Genomic DNA, 20,597 nt, shown 5'->3' on the forward strand with positions numbered 1-20,597 from the left:
AGACATAAAATTCTCACCAAGGACCTAAATAAAAGGGAATTCGATATTTTGCTGTCGCCACATATGGGGCATCTTTACTTTGGTCAGGCCGTGCACCGAATCCTAACCACTAGCCCACCGGGGGTGGTCAGGCTGTGCTCATTACATATTGAATGTATGCTTAATTCAAAAGTGCTCTACTTCTCTGTAGCATCTTTTATCTTGGGATTAAGATTTTTAGATTCATTCACAGGCTCTAAGACAAGATTGAAACCATGGTTTTCCCTGTTACCAGCTGCTTTATTTTGAGCCACTCTGTGCCACAGTTTTGCCTCCTATAAATGAAAAACAATATTAGTTCTTACTTCATGTAGTTTGTCAGGATAATAAATGGATTATTATATTTAAAGCATTAGAACAGGGCTGACATATGCACTAAGAGCTCTGTAAGCCTTAACAATTTGTGTTGTTGCTGAAATAATAATAATAACTATGCTGTAGTTATTATTATTATTATTATTATTATTATTAGTTTTCTTTCAAATACCCAAACCTTAGCTAAGTGACTCTCTTGGACTGTCTGATTATATTTCCCGAATCCCTCTCCCTCAGTGTATGTGACCTAGCTCCTTTTGTCCTGCCTGCTTATGTACATCTCTGTTTATATTCATATCGGATATTCTCTTCTCAGTGATCTATATACCTGAAGCTAGCATCATTTTTATATTCACATTTTCAGAAAGCCCATACTCATATTCCATTGTGCCCAGCTCAGCCAATCTAAGGTTATCTCCTTAAACACTCCTGGGAGAAATTTAGATTTTTGACATAAATCTATCACACTGTCTTTTGACACTATTATTCTATGAACGTGTATCAGTGCATCACTATATTTCAAATTGCATGTTCAAAAATATCATTTTTGGGGAAAAATTCCAAATGATGCTCTCAGCAGAGATCTCAATCTGCTAAATGACAGGGAGTCAGATGCAGTGCACCAAACAGCTGCTCAATCTGCATCATGCCGGGAGACACCCGGCTCCTGGCCAAATTGGCCCGAGGGTAAGGGAGTAGGGATGGAATGCAGAGAGAATATATTTGAGTTGAATTTTTATTACTTTACCTCTGGATCTAGTGTTTACTCAGGACCAATAATTATATAATATTTATAAAGCTTCCCTTTACCTTAAAAAGGTCCAATTCAGAAGTTGGTTGAATAATATAAAGTAATATAAGATAGACATGTAACATACAAGTTACATGCATATCATCAAATCATTGCTTCTATGATGATGGTGATTCTCCATCCTTTTAGACCACAGCAGTCTGTCAACACGGAAGAAACAGACGTGTTGTCTGTTTATTTAACCAGCTATATTGTTTTCACTCTTTCACATTCACCAAAAATATTCATCAACAGTGATTCTTAAGAATAATTTATTAAACTTTTTCTGGGACATGTTTTTATGTCTAATTCTTTTCTCCTAGGAAGGTAAATGAGGTTACAAACAGAAAGTAACTGAAAATATTTGAAGTAGAATGACAGTATTTAGAAGTGAGAATTAAATTCTGACCTCTCCTGGGCTATCCACATTCTGTGACTGACACTGTGAAACATGTTACTTTGTGAAATAAGCGGGTCCAGGGAAGGTAGGTGGTGCTTGCCCAGATACCCAGTGAGCTGGTAGCAACGCTGAGCCGAGTGTCCAGTTCCCTTGATTCTCAAGTCCACGTTTCTTTCATACTTCAGTGAAGATTGGAAGTTGATTGTAAATAGTTGGTAATTGCTAAACTCAAAACTATTTTAGAGGAAACATAGAGATGCTGAATCTAGTATAAGTAGAAAGAGTCCTAATTCTGAGATACCATGATAGAGAGGAGTGTCCCTAACATTAGAAGACTGGGGTCTGGCCCTGGCTCTAGCCTTTGTGGGATCTTGTGCAGGTTACATAATCTCTCTGAGACTGTATCCTTTTAATACACAAATTAGTTTAATACATAAATTGCCCTATGTTATCTTTCCTTCTAAAGTAATATAATTTTGGATATCGCCTAAAATACAACATGTGGGATGATTCTTTTTTCATTCTTTTTGACCCTTGCCCTTTTCCCCCCATTATCCCCTCCTCCCTCTCCTCTAGTTACTGTCAGTTTGTTCTTTATTTCAATGTGTCTGTTTATATTTTGTTTACTTTGTTTAGGTTGATTAGGTTCCACTTACAGGTGAAATCATACGGTCTTTGTTTTTCACCACCTGGCTTATTTCACTTAGCATAATTCTGTCGAGATCCACCCATGCTTTGTAAAGGGTAGGAGCTCCTTTTTCCTTTCTGCTACATAGTATTCCATTGTGTAAATGTACCATAATTTTTTGATTCACTCATTTACTGATGAGTACTCAGGTTGCTTCCAACACTTGGCTATTGTAAATTGTGCTGCTATGAACATTAGAGTGCATAGGCTCTTTGCTTTTTTTTCCTGCATTAGATGTTTTTATTTTATGATTGTTTAATTTAAATTATTTTATTGTTGTTCAATTACAGTTGTCTGTATTTTCTCCCCACCCCTCCCCCACACCCCCTCCAAACCCAGCCCCCTCCCTTGCTTCCACCCTCCCACTTGGTTTGTCCATGTGTCCTTTATAGTTCCTGAAAACATGTGGGATGATTCTAAATTTTTTGGAAACCTGTCTCCAATATTTCTCAGACAAACGACTATGAAATTAATCTTACTATTATTAACTTTTAGCTTTAAAATAATGCACTTTTGGATACCACCTTAAATGTAATTGTTACATGCTATGTTCCAAACCTTCTGTGGAAGTGACAGCCACGTAAGAGAAACACATAAACCAGTAAATGCAAAGTGATAGTATAAATGCTTCAACAGAAGTATGTACACTGATGAGTAAATCTCCTGCCATGTGAGCTAAAACAGTCACATTTAGAAGATGACCTCTCAGAACACACAAAAAAAACAGAAACAATTCATAGTATCTCAAAAGCATCAAGGCCAGCATGCAAGTTCATCTCCAGTATGTCTGATGAATTAAACTAAGCATGTAACAGAATTCACCTCCATTATTGAAGGAATTTTGTCATTTTTAAAAATTTTATTGTATTTTTTCATTACCATTTATCCCCTCATACTCTTTGCTACCTCCACCCATTCCTTTCCCTTGCAATCATGGAGCTGTTGTCTATGAGTTCTTTCTCTTATTGGGTATAAAAGTATAGGTTCACAGTTATTTTTTCTTTATTTTTATTATTGACATTATTTCGGATATCTCCATTCCCCACCCCTTCGCCCCCTCTTCCCAGCCTCCACTCCTCCTACCTCCTGGCCATCTCCACACTGTCGTCTGTGTCTGTGGGTGATTCATATGTGTTCTTTGGCTAATCCCTTCACCTTTCATTTAGTCCTACCCTCCACCCTCCCATCTGATAGCTGCCAGTCTGTTCCACGTGTCCATGCATCTGTTTCTATTTTGTTCATCAGTTTATTTTGTTTATTAGATTCCCCATATAATTGAGATCATATGATATTGTCTTTCTCTGACTGGCTTATTTCACTTAGCATAATAATGTCCAGGTCCATCTATGCTGTCGCAAAAGGGTAAGAGTTCTTTCTTTTCTATGGCCATGTAGTATTCCATTGTGTAAATGTACCAAGCTTTTTTGTCTGCTCATCTATTGATGGGCACTTGGGCTATTTGTAAATAATGCTGCTATGAACACAGAGGTGCATATATTCTTTCAAATTGGTGTTCTGAGCTTCTTAGGCTACATTCCCTGAAGTAGGACCATTGAGTCAAAAAACAGTTCCACTTTTAACTTTCCTGAGGAAACTCCATACTGTTTTCCACAGTGGCTGCACCAGTCTGCATTCCCACCAACAGTGCAACTGGGTTCCCTTTTCTCCACATCCTCATCAGCACTTGTTGTTTGTTAATTTATTGATGGCTGCCATTCTGGAAGGTGTGAAGAGATATCTCATTGTGGTTTTAATTTTAATTCATGTTTCTCTGATTTTTAGTAACTTGAGCATTCTTTCATATGTCTTTTGGCCATCTGTATGTCCTCTTTAGAGAACTATCTACTCAGGTCTTTTGCCCATTTTTAAATTGGATTGTTTGTCTTCCTGGTGTTGAGTTGTATAAGTTCTTCATATGTCTTAGAGAGTAACCCCTTATCAGATGTAAAAATGATATTGGAAAAATTGGACAGATACATGAAAAAAATGAAACTCAATCACTAACTTACACCACACACAAGAATAAACTCAAAAGGGATAAGAGAACTAAGTTGAACTACTCCCCAGAAAGATTAATCTTGTGGTCCAACATCCTGGGCTTGCACTCAAAGGAAAAAGAGAGGTTCACTCTGAGCTATGATCAAGTCTCAGGACCTGCCTGGCAAAGGAGAGATAATGACAAGCTTTACAGGGATAATAGTATGACCACTATGTTGTTATCCAGCCTGTGAACAGAAGGAGGCTTTGACCTGGAGCCTTCAGAGAGGTTCATTTTTCAGAAAGGCGATTTTGTATCATTATAGCCAAGAGAGGTTTCAGCAAGGACCCTGCTCTGCCTTGCTTGTATAGAATTATGCTGAGTTCCCAAACAGGAATTACAGGGTGTGAAGCTACTGACAGCAAGGTGCCTCCATCACTTTGAGGCCAGCCAAAGAAAAAAACTTTGGTGGGGACACCTACATAGACATACCTCTCCAGCAGTGCTGTAGGGAGCCTACTCTGTCCAGGGCTACTATCAGCCCAGTTGCTGCCTCTGGGGAAAGCAGTTGCCCAGACTCTGTTGAGAGCTCCTAAGCAGAACTGCCACTTGGGGGCACCACTGAGAACTGCGCTGCAGCAGTGGGTCTTCCCAAACTTAGCTTTACTGAGAAACCACAGGGGGCATTTGAAAGATAACTGTTTCTAGGACCAGGGCTTTAAATTTAGTAGATTTGGGAAGGGCACAGGAAGCTGTGTGTGTAATTTTAAAAAGTACTCCTGGTGATTTTCATTTCTCCATTCCCAGCTTATTGTTCAGATATTTCCAGTCTTCCCAAACTTGGGGGAAGAACAGTGTTATCAGTTTTTTTAGAGAGAGTATCAGTCATTCCAAATACTTTCAAATGAAGAAAGAGACGAACATTTTTCTGTCAAAAAACATGATTGGCTTTGGTGAACTGAATCTCTGGGTGGGTTTAGTTGAATAAATAAACTGTGAGCTTTAACTAAGTTATCCCTAGTATGAAGAAGTGGTTAAGAGAAGAAACTCATGTTAATAATATTAACAAGGATGGGCTGTTTTGGTGGCACTGCTTTCAGAGTCCTGGAATTAAAATTGTGATACATGCTTTTTCTGTCATATGAGAGTCTCCCCTTTCTGTGCCTGGGATTTTTCCTTCTAATTTCTTTGGGATGTCACTAGACTGCTAACTAAGTATGCATGGTTGCCATAGTAACTTTTGCTCAGTTTCCTCATACAGAGACCTTTAAGTTATTTACATATGATCTCCTCTCCTTCTGACCACGATCCCGCCCATTCTCCCTGACTACCACTCAAATGGAATTTAGATTCAACTTTGATTCTGCATCTGAAACATGGCAGGCTTATATAAAATTCCCTGGAGAAACCATCATTAATTCTTAAATACACCTTTTTTTCCTGTGAATTTTACATAGAGCTTTGATATTAGTTTGATTTCCTATGTGACAGAATTTTATATATACATACAGAACATTTTTCTTCCTCTTTTTGTCACCTCATATTATGGTGATCCTTAGAATTGCAAATACTAGGGAATGAAGAAATAAACACAACACATTATTAAGAAATATTTCTGAGGTCCTTCTCTAATGTAATATTGTTAAGGGTATATAGCTTGATTGCATGTGTGAGTTTATGTGAAAATGTGGGAATGGAAATGAGGACTAGTCTTTCTCAATTACCCTTGGAGTTGCTCTTTTACAGAGAAGCAGCAGGGTATCACTAATTTGTATCTGTTTTGAATAGAGATTGATGGAAATAATTATCTGGGGTTTTAGACGCCCTTTCTCTATAAGTAATTCTTGCATTGACCAACATGGGGCCAGTTAGTGCCAGGAACAGCAGCATGAAAGTGCCTCATTACAATGAGGTTTACATGGCATTTTTCAAAAAACAGAATGTGTCAACTCCAGTAGAAATGCACAGAGCACTGGATATATTTTGGAATAAACACACATAAAATCTGTGATTCATTTAAGCTATTTGTATTTGAAAATACACCTTTATAGCCCTGGCTGGTGTGTCTTAGTGGACTGAATACCAGCCTGCAAAGCAAGGGTCCACTGGTTCGATTCCCAGTTAGGGCACATGACTGTTTTGCGGGCCAGGTCCCCAGCAGGAGGCACGCAAAAGGCAACTGCACATTGATGTTTCTCCCCCTCTCTTTCTCCCTTCCTTCCCCTCTAAAAAAAAATGAATAAAATCTTTAAAAAATACACCTTTATAATAAAATAAAGATCAATTAAGAAGAGTCTATTGTTTTCTGTTGATCAGTTTATAGACTTCCTCCAACAATGTTCCTAGGAAGACCAGTAAATCCTTATTAAATTAATATAGTATTGCTGAAATGTCCTGCAGGGCAGAGAAACCAAAGGATTCTTAAGGAGATAAGAATCTTAAGATGGAATCTTAAGGAGATAACACTAATAGGTAAGACCAGGTTATCTCAGTGTTGTGGAATTGGATCTACCCAATCTGCTAAAATGGTGCAGAAGGGTAAGCTTCTGTTGAGCTGGGTACAGAAGTGCAAAGTGCTGTAGAAGGCACAGAGGTGCAGCTTGCTGTCTTATAGGACATTGAAGTACAGTCTGCCACTGATTTGCCACTGTGGGGCTTGGACAGATGAGTAAAGTATCCAATACATGCCCAGGCCAGTTCACTTGACTATAATGAAGATTAAATTAGGTCATTTATGGCAATGCATCCTTGTAAAATATATAACATGATAGCAAATTCTCTAGTTCAATAGCTAGCATTGGCATAAGCCCACCCCTCAATTGAGGATTACTGAACTAGCTTCACCGGAATTGAGATTGGGGCACAGGAAATGGCAGAGCCATGCCATCATGTTTTGTGAGGTCAATCCTAGAGGAGACGGTGGGGGGGGGGGGGGTGGACAAACAGGACTGAAAGAATAAGCAAAGCAAAAAGCCCCCAAGCTTGCTGAAGTTAAAAGGACCAGAAGGAGCAGATGAGAGTCTCAAGAGCTGAAATGGGTTAGCCTGGGGCCAGGAAGACAGTAGCAATCAGAGCTAGCACTTCCTGCACACCTGTTTTATAGCAGGCGCTACTCCAAGAGTTTACAAATATAAACACATATGTACTATTACTTGTCTCATTCTATGCTTGAGGAAAAGGTTGTGCGGAGAGGTCAAATGCTTGCCCAGCATTCCACAGCTGTGTTTGAATCTGGCGTGTCCTCTGAGCACCAGAAAGGCACAAGGACAACAGCTTTCTGCTGTGCTTGGGGGTTTCTGGAAAATCCACCGGGCATCGCGAGCTCAGGTGTCCGCATTCCTTAGCAGGCTGTGCTTGCCTCTGATCGGCTTGTCCGGGCTTAACTCTTTAATGTTTTAAGAAAAAATCATATACATTTTTTGTCTTTTTGATGGGTAAATTTTTTCTTTCTATAATATAGATTTCAAAATTTTTACTTTCTCATTTTCTTAACATTTATTTGCATGTATTTTATCTTTCTAATGGTCTTTGGTTTCTGGTTTTAAGAGTCTTACCTTTTCTACATTTATATTTATCACACTTTTTTTCTTTCAAAAACTTTATTCTGGTAAATGATTTGTATTTCTTTCATATTGTCATATGCAGGTAGGTAGATAGATACAGGTATGGGTATGCAGATATAATTTTTGATTGTAGTATTAGATGGGCTTCAATTATGTTGTACACTTGTCATATTTTATCTTCAAATATTTCCAAATCTGGTTTGACTTCCTAAATATTTTTTCTTGTGATTTCGTCAATTTTATGGTAGCGATAGCTTAAGGCATTTTACTTTTTTATCATTCTATTTTTAGCTTATTTTGTACATGTATGCTTTAGATATTACCCTGTGTGTCTTGTATGTGATTGTTTTTATTTATTGCTTTCACTTGGCTGATAGGAAATGTGATCGTAGTGACCACAAGAGTAACCAAAATGAGAATAACCTGAAATAAGAGAGGCCCTTGTTTCTTTTTTTCCCCAGTGTAGACAACCAGCAGTCCTTTTTCAGCTGTTTTTTTTAATAGGTTCTCCAAAACGTAGTTTCTTTTCAGTGTTGAATCCCAAAAAACTAACAGCAACAGAAGTCCACTGACCAATTCTTCTCAGGATTATAATATTAATTTATATGTATAACTTTTAAAGCACTTTTTATTTTTAGTCTTTAAGCTCCAAAGACAAGTTACTCCTCTAAAATTGTTATTTGGTTAAATACTGAACAAATATTTTAAGCACATACGGAAGATAGTACAAGTTTTAATCAGAGAGGGGTACTCAAAACACATATCTGGTTTGATTTTAATATGAATTACATCATAGGAGATCTAATAGAAACTATTTAAAGAGAGTTTTAGGAAATGTTTTTAAATTTTAATTTGCATATAATATGGCACTAGCTATTGAATATAACTTCCTTGCAGGCATAATGGGATGAGTGTTCTAGTCTATGGGTGTTCCAGGGGCGCCCCATAGTAAGTAGGCCAGTGACAAATCAGGTAAGAGGAGCTTCCTCACCAGAAGCCTCTTAAGGAAATAATCCATTGAATCTAAGTGTGTGTCATAGTTTGAGCTGTTGTAACAAAAATACCATAGACTGTCTTAAACAGCAAGCATTTTTTTCTCACAGTTCTGGACCTAAGAAAGTCAAGATCAAGGTGACAGTATGGTTGGGTCCTGTTTTCTCAATGGTGGAGAAGGCAGAAAAAGAAACTCTTTATCAAACCTAAAGAAGGTGAAGGGATTAGTTAAAGAACATATATGCATAACCTATAGACACAGACATCAGTGTGGTGATGGCAGAGGGAAGGGGCGTTGGGGGCTGGTTGGAGGCAGGTGGAGGAGGTGGAAATGAGGAAATCTATCAAGAATAAAAAGAAAAAAAAGTGACTCTTCTTATAAGGGCACTAATCCCATGATGAAGACCCCACCCTCGTGAACTTATTGCCCACCAAAGGTCCCATGTCCAAATACCATCGCATTGAGATTAAGGTTTCAATAAATGAATTTCTGGGGACAAACGCATGCAGTCTGCAACAGTGGGTCACCCTTACAAGTAAACAACAGGACCCTTGTTGTGCTGTGTAAGTGCATTTAAAACTCCAGAATTCCTCAAGCATCATATACGTGGTTTAGTTTTTGACTACAAACTTTAATGCCCCACCAAAAGCCCTCTGAATATAGGAATCCTTTAATTCTTTGGACATTTGTATGAGAAAGAACACAATGCTATGTTAGACTTGAGGCCCATAATAATACCATAATTACTTTTTAAACTAAAATCCTCAAATTTCCAAATACAGTAATCTTTTTTTGTAGCCTTTAAAATTGGCAATTATATTTTTGAAAATGTTTACCCATTTTATACGTGTTACAAGAGAGGTTATAGAAACTAGGTTTTAAATGATTTTTAAGAGATTTATTTCTTCAAACTGTGGATAATTATATCAAATATTACATTTGGCAGAGGTACAATAATTTTAAGTTTATCAAAAATAATTAAGGAAAAGACCAGGTAATTATAATTTTTGTTCCATCAAAACTTTAAAATTTTTTTATCTTTTATTTTTTCTCATGCTTATTTTTTCAAATTGCTACTATTATTGTTAATTATCTAAATAAGTAAAATTCCATCTGAACTAAATTGACATCATCTGTCTCATTGTCAGAAAAGATGGCCTCCTATACTCTTATTTCCTAACCTGTTAGTATCTTGGACATTTCTTCAATATTGTGTCCATTTTGCTCTGAATAATTTCAGTTTTTATGTTTTAGGCTGGTTGGTTTTTGTATGAAGATCACTATGTTCATGTACTCCACTTTGGGTCAACAGTAAAACCACTATTCTCTAAGGATACCTGCAGAAGGTGATGTAGGATTTAATACATGGAGTCTATAGCTTATACATCCAAAAAATGCTTTTCTTCTATGTAAATATTGTAGGGACAAGAACAAATGCATTGAGTTATGCCAATGAAGATTCTCAAGAAATCTGGGTAAACGAAGTTCCACTTTTTACACTCACTGCAACTTGTCATAGAGAAAGTCTACACTCAAGTTCTGTGATCTGGGAATTTTAAATTGTCAGTTTTGAGGGTATCAAATCTAAAGTATACTGTGATTTCAAAACTGGGAAGCAGAAATGGTATTTGTTGTATATGGAAGGATGAAAAAAGAACTATAAACACATTAGATTTTATAAGAAACATTTGAGACTATTGCAACCCATCTGTGACTTTTAAAATCAAGTCTGAAATCCTGAGCAAACATCCTGTGATGGAGTGGCAGGCCATGCTGGGTCTGATGTTGCCCTATTGTTTTTTCCCCATTACCAAAGTAGAGACTGAGCCTTTCAGTTGAGATGCAAATCTGACGGAAATGAAGAGGATTAGTAAACTAACGTTGTTGTTAACCATGATATTGGCAATAACCATTTTGTGTATGATGCTTCATCAGTTACAAATCACTTGCCTTATATTCTTTTGTCTGATCATCACCAAAATTTTGAAGATGCTTGAAACCAAAACTCCTAGCATTCTCCTTTTACAGGTTGAGGCTAAATAACTTGTCTGTGGTCACATAATGGTAAATACTCAAAATTAATCTCTGGCCCAAGTCCAGTTCAAATCTGCTTAATGGCAAACCACATAACCATTTACCTTCATAAACTCACCCTCTTAGGTCCAATCCGACATATCCTAAATGTGTATTTACCATTGCTCACAAGGTCTGTGTGATGCTGCGAGCATAATTAAGTGCCACCCACCATCTCTGCTGGGGAGATCCTGAGGGTGTCAGTTAATCAGTCTCACCCAGCAAAGATAATGTACTTAGCATCTTTATTGCAGAAGTATACTTGAACATACAACAAAGGATCTTGAAGCTATTAAAATAAGCCTCTGATCCTTAGGGAAACTCTTTAAACACTAGAGCTATCATCAAAAGTCCTTGAGTCAAGTAACCCAGGAGTAGAATGGTTATGATTACACTTTACAAGCAAACTTAAAACGGTATTAGGAGCTGCTTTACTAGGTTACCTGCTATGAAATGAAAACTGAAGAAAAATCTACTGCACACCATTCTAGCCTGAATATGTGTACTATTTTGCACTTTGGCAGACCACCTGCAGCCAAATATTTTCATTGGAAGTATGAAAATGAATGACTTGGCTGGATTCTGCTACCTGGGAATCACATAAGACATATAATTTAAATCCTAATTGTGGGTAGTAAAAATCCTATGATCCCCATTTGCAAAGGAGAATGGCAACCCTGGCAAGATTACAAGTTAGAAAATTACATTCCCCTTGTGTAAATTTGTTCTTTAGCTTCATTCAGTAATAAGAATTATTTATTTTCTTATTCAACAGATAAATGCCTCTTAAAGCTAAGCCTACCATTAGGTTGAGCTATGTGAAATTGCCAATATTTGACTCTTTTTAGTCAATAAAAATGCAGTTACCTAGGGTTTAGATTAATATATGCCAAAGCATGAATAGAAACATTTGTAGAGATATAAAACTTTCTAAACATAACCTCACATGTACACATTATTTTAGCAAAACTATTAAAGGGAAATCGAGTCCCTTCACTGAAACAATAATTTATAAGTATAATAATTTATACTAGTTATTTTTGGGAAGGTCTTTCTTTATGTATCAGTGATATGGTGAATGTTGAGCTAAAAAATAAGTCATACTGCATTTGTTTCCAGTCTTCAGCGATGGGGACAAAAACAAATAGCCCTTTCTCATAGATAATCAGGCATTACACCCCTGTGGAAGTTGAAAGTATATTAGTTACAAGTAATGAGATTGGGAACTGTGTTGTTCTGGCCCACAGAATGTAAAATGTGTGTGTGTGTAATTGTTTCTATACAGACACATTCCAGTACCCTATCCCTGCAGCATAATTGTGAGTAGATGTTTACTGTATCCGAAGTGACAGCAACCACCTTCTCAGAAACATTTCAAATATTTTTAAACCTGGTGCCCACCTTACAGCAGTTATCCACTAATCTTTTCAGGATGAATTACCTTATTGAAATACTATTGGTGGACGTTCTTAAAAATTATGTTAAGGAAAAAAAGCCTGTTTGATTTTTTTAAGAAAAAATTATAGGAATGATTTCATTTTGCTTTTCCTCCTTATCTCTACATTTGTTCTTTTTATCAGCAGATGAAAAACATTGTGCTCTTCCTTCTTACAATTTTTTGTGTTGCAACCATTTGTCTTATAACAAGATAAACTTTTGTGTTGAATTAGCTGCAGTAGAGAGACTCACACATTAATCACTACTAAGCAAATGCATTACCAAAAAGACAGGACATAAGAAATACAGCTGGGATACAGTCTTAGTTCAACTACCAAATGATTTGATACTATGAGTATATTTCATTGCTTTATACAGTCAGTGAGTAGTCCTCAACCTTGGCTATATTTTTCCATTAACAAATACTGATCACCACATGTGTGGCAAATATTGTCTCAGGTGTAGGAATAAAGAGCATTCTGTATTTTGGGGAGATAAGAGATTAAATAAATCAGGGAAAATATATTGAAGTCTTGGACAAGGTAATAAAGGCATACTTAGCATAGAAAAGTGTTGGTTGCAGAGAGAGAAGATGGGGGTGGGGGGAGAGAGAGAGATGGCAGTGTCTTGGGAACTGCATGGTCTGCCACATAGAAAATAAATGTAGGAGGGAATGATGGGTGATATGTTGTCTTCACTGAAATTGCTTTGACTCACTGTGATTACTTCAGCTCCTGAATATCTGAATAAATTGAGTAGGGAGGCTGTTTGTATTGAGTTGCAAAACAGTTTTAGAATGAGAAAATTCAATTTTAAGCTTACCCTTAGGAAAAAAATTTCCAAATACCAGCCTGGGAGAAACATGTCACAGAATCAGATTTCAGGGGAGCAGAATTCTTTCTGTGTACAATAATTATGGTTAAGTGCTGGTTAAAATAAAATAATGGGAATGTTTATCAGCATCAGGAAAGAAAGCATTGTTTTTGCTGACAAAATTTATTCTGTTTCGTAATGTTTTCCAATAAGATTCACATAACATAGAGTTCCCTCTTTAGCAAGAGGGACCTATTGCCAAAGCTGCAATATTTTAGCCCCTTGTTTTTGCTAGTGTTTTTATCAGTCTTTCCATTGAGAAGTTAACTGTAGAGAGAAAAGCCAAAAGCAAAGCAACTTGTTTTGTCAGCACTTACACTGTGTTGTTTGAGTGCTATGATATAGTCTCTGCTGTACTAGTTAGTTTCATTAAGCATTTGATTACTGCCCATGAGGCTAAACTATTTGCATGGACTAAGTTAAATGTAGATGAACGAACATTCAAAAACACCTCTCTGTGGCCACAGACACTATTTCAACTTGGACAGAGAATTACAAACGATGTTCTCAGGAAGCCAAATTATTAGGACAGTAGCAAAATGTCCTAATTTGTGAGAACTGGTGTCCTGGCAACATAATGTGTTTATATCCATTTTGTTACCCAAAGAGCCCCTCTGCTAAAATTTCCAAGGCACACTGGTATCTTAGAGGCACCCCAGGGAGGGGAGTTTAGGATGCGAGTCTCGCTCAGCCCTGCCCTGACTAAGGCCCTGCATTAGGGCTGAGAGAAGAGATGGGTCAGGGCATTTTATCCCTACCCCTGGAAAAATAGAACAATTGGTGTCCAACTTTCCTTTCTGAAAATAGCACAGGTGATTTTTTAGCCAAATAAACTTTTATCAAAAGAGTAAACAAAGGTAGAGTGTGAAGAGGAGCTGATGTCAGTGCTTCCGATGACACCAAAATTTGTCTTAAAACAATAAACAGGATCTCCAGGCAAGTGAGACTTCAAAATTGGAAGCAGATCAAATAACTACAAATAGGATATTCATATGTATTTTATATTTACATAAAATAGATATAAAGCTGGGACCTGTGAAGCATAAGGGAAGTTCAAGTCAAGGTTGAAAGACAGAAAATAGTTAGGTCAAGAGCAATCAATAAAATATATGCCAAACCAAACAAGACTTTGATATTCTGCTCTGGAATGAGGATTTGGGATTATTTTGAAAAATAACGTCACCATGACTCTGTCCAGAACTCACAGCTGCAGAAGGAGAAGTAAACAAGCGATCCTGTTAGAAGAATGCAAGGTTAAAGAACAAGCAAAGACTCAAAACTTAATGAAATTTTTGTTAGCTTCCAGTGATATGATGATCACTCATACAATTTCCTAGAGTAAAACTACAAAAGGGTGTTTCTAGAGATAGAGATAGAAATACAAATACCATTTGCTTGTTTGTTGTTTTTATATAAGATAATATGAATGAAGATTAAGTGAAAGAAGTCTTCTGTATTTGCTTTTGAAATTATCTCTGTAGTTTAACATAAAATCTTTTCCCACTGTCTTCTCATGGAATATTTTATGTAGTTGAAAGACTCTCCTATGTGCTGGGCATTGCTAAAGCTATTGAATTCCATGAGGGAGGGGACCATGAGTTACCACTTTGTGCATTCCCCCGCTCCTTGGTGTACACCATATAAACACACGTGTAAGGTCTTCTATGCCAACAGCCAAATCATATCACTCATGCCTGAGATTTATCTAGTTTCACTGTCCTGGTCAATGAACCAACTAGCTTTTGAATTTGTGACAGGAAGGTAACACCTTAGAAATTGATAGTATTTGCATGTGTCATTTATTTATGTGCTAGAGTTATCCCAACCTCCCAGGAAAATCAAGGACAAAAAGGTCATCAATTATTCTGGATTCAAATTTAAACATTCACATAAGAATATTAGCAGGCAAAATATATTCTTATTATTTTATGTATTTCATCTTTTGGGGTACCTAAGATGTCTATACTTTTTCAGTCCAAAAATAACATATAAACAAAATGCAACAGAGGTCCCAGAATATTATCCTTCAGACAGTGCATTAATTACCCAAGTCAGGAAACACTTGATTTTGCAGCTCTATTTCATTATTTAAGAGAGTACTTCCTAAAAAGCTGAGAAATAGCTAGTCTTCTATAACTTAGCACAAAACTAAATTGGTGTCTCCACTTCGATTTCTCTTTTGAATTTCCAGTTTGTTTTTCTTTTGCCTCTGGTGTTCTGGATGATCATTTTGTAGCATCTGGATAATTTTATGTTAACATCTGGAATTGGGGTTTAAAAAAACATTGATGCATATAGAATACTTCTGTAGGACATGTATTTTTCGCAGCTGCTGTTTATTCATTTCAGAGAGACATGGCTAAATGAGTGTAGCAGCCTCTAAAATTCCTGAGGAGACACAAAGCATATTTAATACAAGTCCTGTCAGTCTATTTTCTCTCCTACAAGCTTTTCTCATGTTAGTAGTTGAGATCTGTCTAGAAGGAAGTGTTTTGAATGGTAACAGGTGGTGTCGTTGAGCACATGGGCCTTTGAAATCAGGCTTGGTTCGGAATCTTGGTCTGGCAGTCAATAATTGTGTAACCTTGGACACCTCTTTGAAGTCCAGTGTTCTTATTTCAAAATGGTGAGGTATAAATACATGTCTCTCAAACACTGGTCATATTAAATAAGATGATTTATATGAAATATTTGACTTAAGGTGAGGACTCAATGGATGGCAGCTGTTATCATTTATTTCTGTGCGTTCAGAATGCAAGTAAGATTTTTTCTGACCCTGTAGGACTTTTATGTGTTCATTTAGCAGTTTGACGATTTATACAAAACTTCTGGGAGTTGTGAAAATCTTGCTTTTGAACAACTTGCACCATGAGTGGAAGGAGAAGGGAGGTATCAAGCTGGCTAAAGACATTATGGAGGAGACCAGAGAACACTTCCTTTCTGGGCTGCTGTAGCACAGGCTATGCACTATGCTTGCAGTGTAACTTGAATTTTTAAGCAGTGCTTTGGAATTTGTGCACTAGGTTAGTATCTATAAGTTCAAGCTACTGTGGTGACAAGAATAAGTCCTAAATTCATTATCACAAATGAAATGGTGTCCAAAATGTTTTGGAATTTCTTGGAGTTCATTATTTTAATATTGTTGACTAACCAGTCTTGACTGTAAATGACTTTTGTTCATTCCCCCTCCAAAAATTATTCACCTTCAAAGATGAAATTTTATAATATTGCGTTATTCAAATGAATGTACTAAAGTTCTGAACACAGCTCTAAAGTATTTCCAAAATCTCTTGCATATTGTTGGGATATGTGTAAAAGCAAGGCAATTAATGTAAAGGGTTTTTATGTATTTTGTTGTACATTTTTGTTTCTTTGTTAAACATTAGCAGCTTCATTTTACATTCACAGATTAAATGACATTTTTCAAAGGAACATGAGTTAACAGAGTATCAGAAGAATGATTTTAATAACATGGATTTCACACAAGATTCTGAAAACCCAATAATTTTCTTAAATATATTCTCTCTTATACTCTTGTTATCTTAAATAAATTGGGGGTTTTAAGAAATTGGAGGTTTTTAGCTTGTCTAATTTTTTTCTTCTTTGCCCTATACTTAGCAAGGTTTGTGCTTAATAATGCTAGATGAGTGAATGAATAAAGAGATTATAAAATAAATGAATTTATTACTGTTTTTCATTAAAAAAGATATCCCTTTTAATACCTCCAATTACTTCCAAGAAAACAGTCAAATGCAGCACATAAAAATCATAACATTAAACAACTATATGGGAAAATATATTTGCAAGTGATACCTTGGTCAAAGATTTCATCTCCAAAATATATAAAGAACTCATATGATTCCACTCCAGGAAGACAAACAGCCCAATTAAAAAAAATGGCAAAGGACCAGCACAGACACTTCTCCAAGGAGGACATATAAATGGCCCAGGGACATATGAAAGGATGCTCAGCATCACTAGCCATCAGAGAGATGGAAATTAAAACCACAAGGAGATACCACCTCACACCAGTCAGAATGACCATCATGAACAAATCCACAAACAAATGTTGGAGAGGTTGTGGAGAAAAGGGAACCTTAGTGCACTGTTGGTGGGAATGCAGACTGGTGCAGCCACTGTAGAAAACAGTGTGGAATTTCCTCAGAAAACTAAAAATGGAACTGCCTTTTGACCCAGTGATTCCACTGCTGGGAATACACCCAAAAAATCCTGAAACGCCAGTTCAAAAGAACCTGTGCATCCAATGTTCACAGCAGTACAATTAACAATAACCAAGTGTTGGAAGCAACCTAAGTGCCCATCAGTAAATGAGTGCCCATCAGATGAGTGCCCATCACTAGCATGAGTGCCCATCAAAAAAACTCTGGTACATTCACATAATGGAATTCTACACAGCAGAAAGAAAGAAGGAGCTCGTATCCTTGACTATAGCATGGATGAATCTGGAGAGCATTATGCTAAATGAAATAAGCCAGGCAGATAAAGACAAATACCATATGGTCTCACCTATAAGTGGAACCTAATGAACAAAACAAACAAATGAGCAAAATATAACCAGAGACACTGAAATAAAGAACAAACTGAGGGTAACCGGTGTGGAGGTAGGAGGGAATGAGAGGGGAAAAGGGGGAAGGGTTATCAAGGGACACGTAGAAAGGACACATAGACAAAACCAAAGTGGGGCAGGATCAAGGGTGGGAGGTAGGGATGGCTGGGGTGGGGGGAGTGGTGGTTGAGGAGAAATGGAGACAACTGTACTTGAACAACAACAACAAAAAAGAAAGTTAACTCTGTGAATATAGTAAAAGCCATTGAATTGTATACTTTGGGTGAATTGTATGGTACATGAATTATATCTCAACAAAGCTGTTACAAATAAATAAAATTTTGAAAGGCCCAAATTTTTAAAAAAGTCAATAAAAAATGAAATTTTACTGAACAAAAAAAGAATTAAAGAAATTGTCACATTTACTGATCATCTGGAATGAGTTAGTTATTATAGTTGAACTCAATTTAATTCAGAATTTCCAGACAATTGGGGAAAAAAAAGGTAAATGTTAAATTATGTAGTTTCTTTGTTTGACAAAGTAGAGCTTCCAAATTTTCAAGACAAACATTTCTTGGCAATGAATTCTTGGGAAAAATTGTACTGCAGTCCTTATGTAAAGACGTCAGATAGCAAGAAGCATAAGATTTTCAAGCATAACTAATACAGGGGATGATATTCCTTGTTTATTTCTTTCACGTAGGAAAGCTAAGGATAGAAAATTGAAATTTTTACTCAATAATGATATATGTGTCTTTGAGGAGCTAAAATAATATGATTCAGTCTCATCATTCTGTGACAGTCGACTTAACCCAGGAAGGAGCCCTGGGGATGGATGTGTGCTGTGCCCATCTTGATGTCACTCTCAAATGTCAAACACACAGGCAAATCCTCAGGATCCAATTACTTGGCAGGGACTTAAGCATCAATATTCCTTGTTGCTAGGTAGCCATCTGTGTGATTAACATAGACTAAGTACTACTAACCAAATGGAGAGCTAACCTGCTGCCACACAAGAGTGCATTGTCAGGCAACACGTAGCGTGCTTTGTATCTCTTAACTCATCAAACTTTTTTAATAACCTCATGAAGTGGACACTATTATTGTTTCCATTTTACAAATGAGGAAACTGCTGGGCAATATTACCTAGCTAACAAAAGACAGAGTCAGGATTTGAACTCAGGCTGATGTTATGTGCTTAGCCACAGTTGTAAACTTACCCTCAGTCTGCCCATGAATTTGGGTTATCATGTGGACTTTGCAGAATGAATACTTTAAACTCTTTCATATACTATAGAAGGAACATATAAAGATAGGGGGAACAATAACTAAAATTTGCTTGCCTTAACCATGAAAACACATCACTGTGACTCCCTGCCGAGTATCTGATTATGGAGACTGTCGCATTGTGATAGAAGATAGTAAGAAATGTATCCTAGAGTAGTTGAATGGATGGATTAACCTATTCCATGGCTTTAGGCTGGAAAAGAGTGCTCACCTTACAGACGGCCTCATGGAGAGTGCACTGTATTTGAAGTAAGAAATAAAAACAGAGTTTTATCCCCAGTCTACCACTCTTAGTCTCTGTAGCCTTTTAGTGTTTCCTTTTTCTGGGACCTTTGATGGGCCTTCTTCAACCCCAATTGTCTTAATAAATTGGTTTAAACTTTCTGTTTTCTCTACCCCCCAGATTTATTGTGATACCAAATAAAATACCGCACGTGCGTACACTTGCAGGTTCTAAAGCAATCTACAAATACAGTGTCCACACATTCTTGCCATAGGTGAAAGACATGCATTTAGTTAATGTACAAGCTGTTCCAGGTTATTTTGGTGGATTTTTAAAAAAATTACAATAACTTACTTAAATATACAAAAATTCATTCTCTCTCTCTAAATCTTTAAGACTCTCTATGTAAGACAGGTACCATTGACACAATAAGGTAAGGCTGAAAATTGAATTTTTTAAAAGATTTTAGTTATTTATTTTTTAGAGAGAGGGGAAGGGAGGGAGAAAGAGAGGGAGAGAAACATCAATGTTTGGTTGACTCTCACACGTCCCCCACTGGGGACCTGGCCCACAACCCAGGCATGCGTGCTGACAGGAAATTGAACCAGTGACCCTTTGGTTCGCAGGCCCATGCTCAGTCCACTGAGCTACACCAGCCAGGGTTGAAAATTGAATTTTAAATATTTTGGAATTTCTAAATACAATTAGTAGAAATCAAGAATGTAACTATTTATAGTTTTTAAAAATAATCTATCATTACAAAAGGAAAGTCAAATTAAGTAAAAGCAAATAAGCTTTGCTCTGTGGAACATTGTCTAGCAGACAAATTGGCATGATTGGACTAATGAACATGTAATTTTGGACTCCTGGGATGTATGAAGATCATACTGATTTAAAAATGAGTAATTATTTGGTAAATAAAAATATTACGGGATATCAGAATCAAAAATCAAGAAAAGTGAAATAGTTTTAGTGTTTACTTAAATATACTATGATTAGTACACCAAAAAATACCTGGATTTTAGATGTGATTTTTGTGGCCTTAGCAGTCAGACCTTTCTTTCTCAGATGACTTCATTTTTGTTTCCAGTGCAGTTTTGTTCCAAGGTTTCTTTATCCTCTGGTAAGTGATCTTTCTAAGGCTTTCCAGCATGTCTCTTCCAATACAGTTGAGAAATCTTTAAGGAAATTTGTGTCCTCAAGGGTCTTGACAGTTTTTATCTATAGCATTTGCTGTGATTGTGAACAAAGGCAACATACACAGGAAAAATGTGGAAGCGAGCACTCTAGAAGAATCCAAATGTACCTAATGTGTTCTCATGCTACTTCCTTATTGCCTTTAACAAATAGGAGGGCTGGTGGGGGTGGGG

The 20,597-nt window shown here is 36.8% G+C and overlaps 1 protein-coding gene across 4 annotated transcripts in view; it reads left to right on the top strand.

The window, feature by feature from the left end:
• The window catches only part of LAMA2 (laminin subunit alpha 2), a 516,934-nt gene that overhangs the window by 166,090 nt on the left and 330,247 nt on the right, over nt 1-20,597 (top strand). The gene's annotated exons all lie outside the window — the stretch shown is intronic.

Source organism: Phyllostomus discolor, chromosome 4 (assembly GCF_004126475.2).
Source record: "Phyllostomus discolor isolate MPI-MPIP mPhyDis1 chromosome 4, mPhyDis1.pri.v3, whole genome shotgun sequence".
In the NCBI taxonomy this organism is placed as follows: Eukaryota; Metazoa; Chordata; class Mammalia; order Chiroptera; family Phyllostomidae; genus Phyllostomus; species Phyllostomus discolor.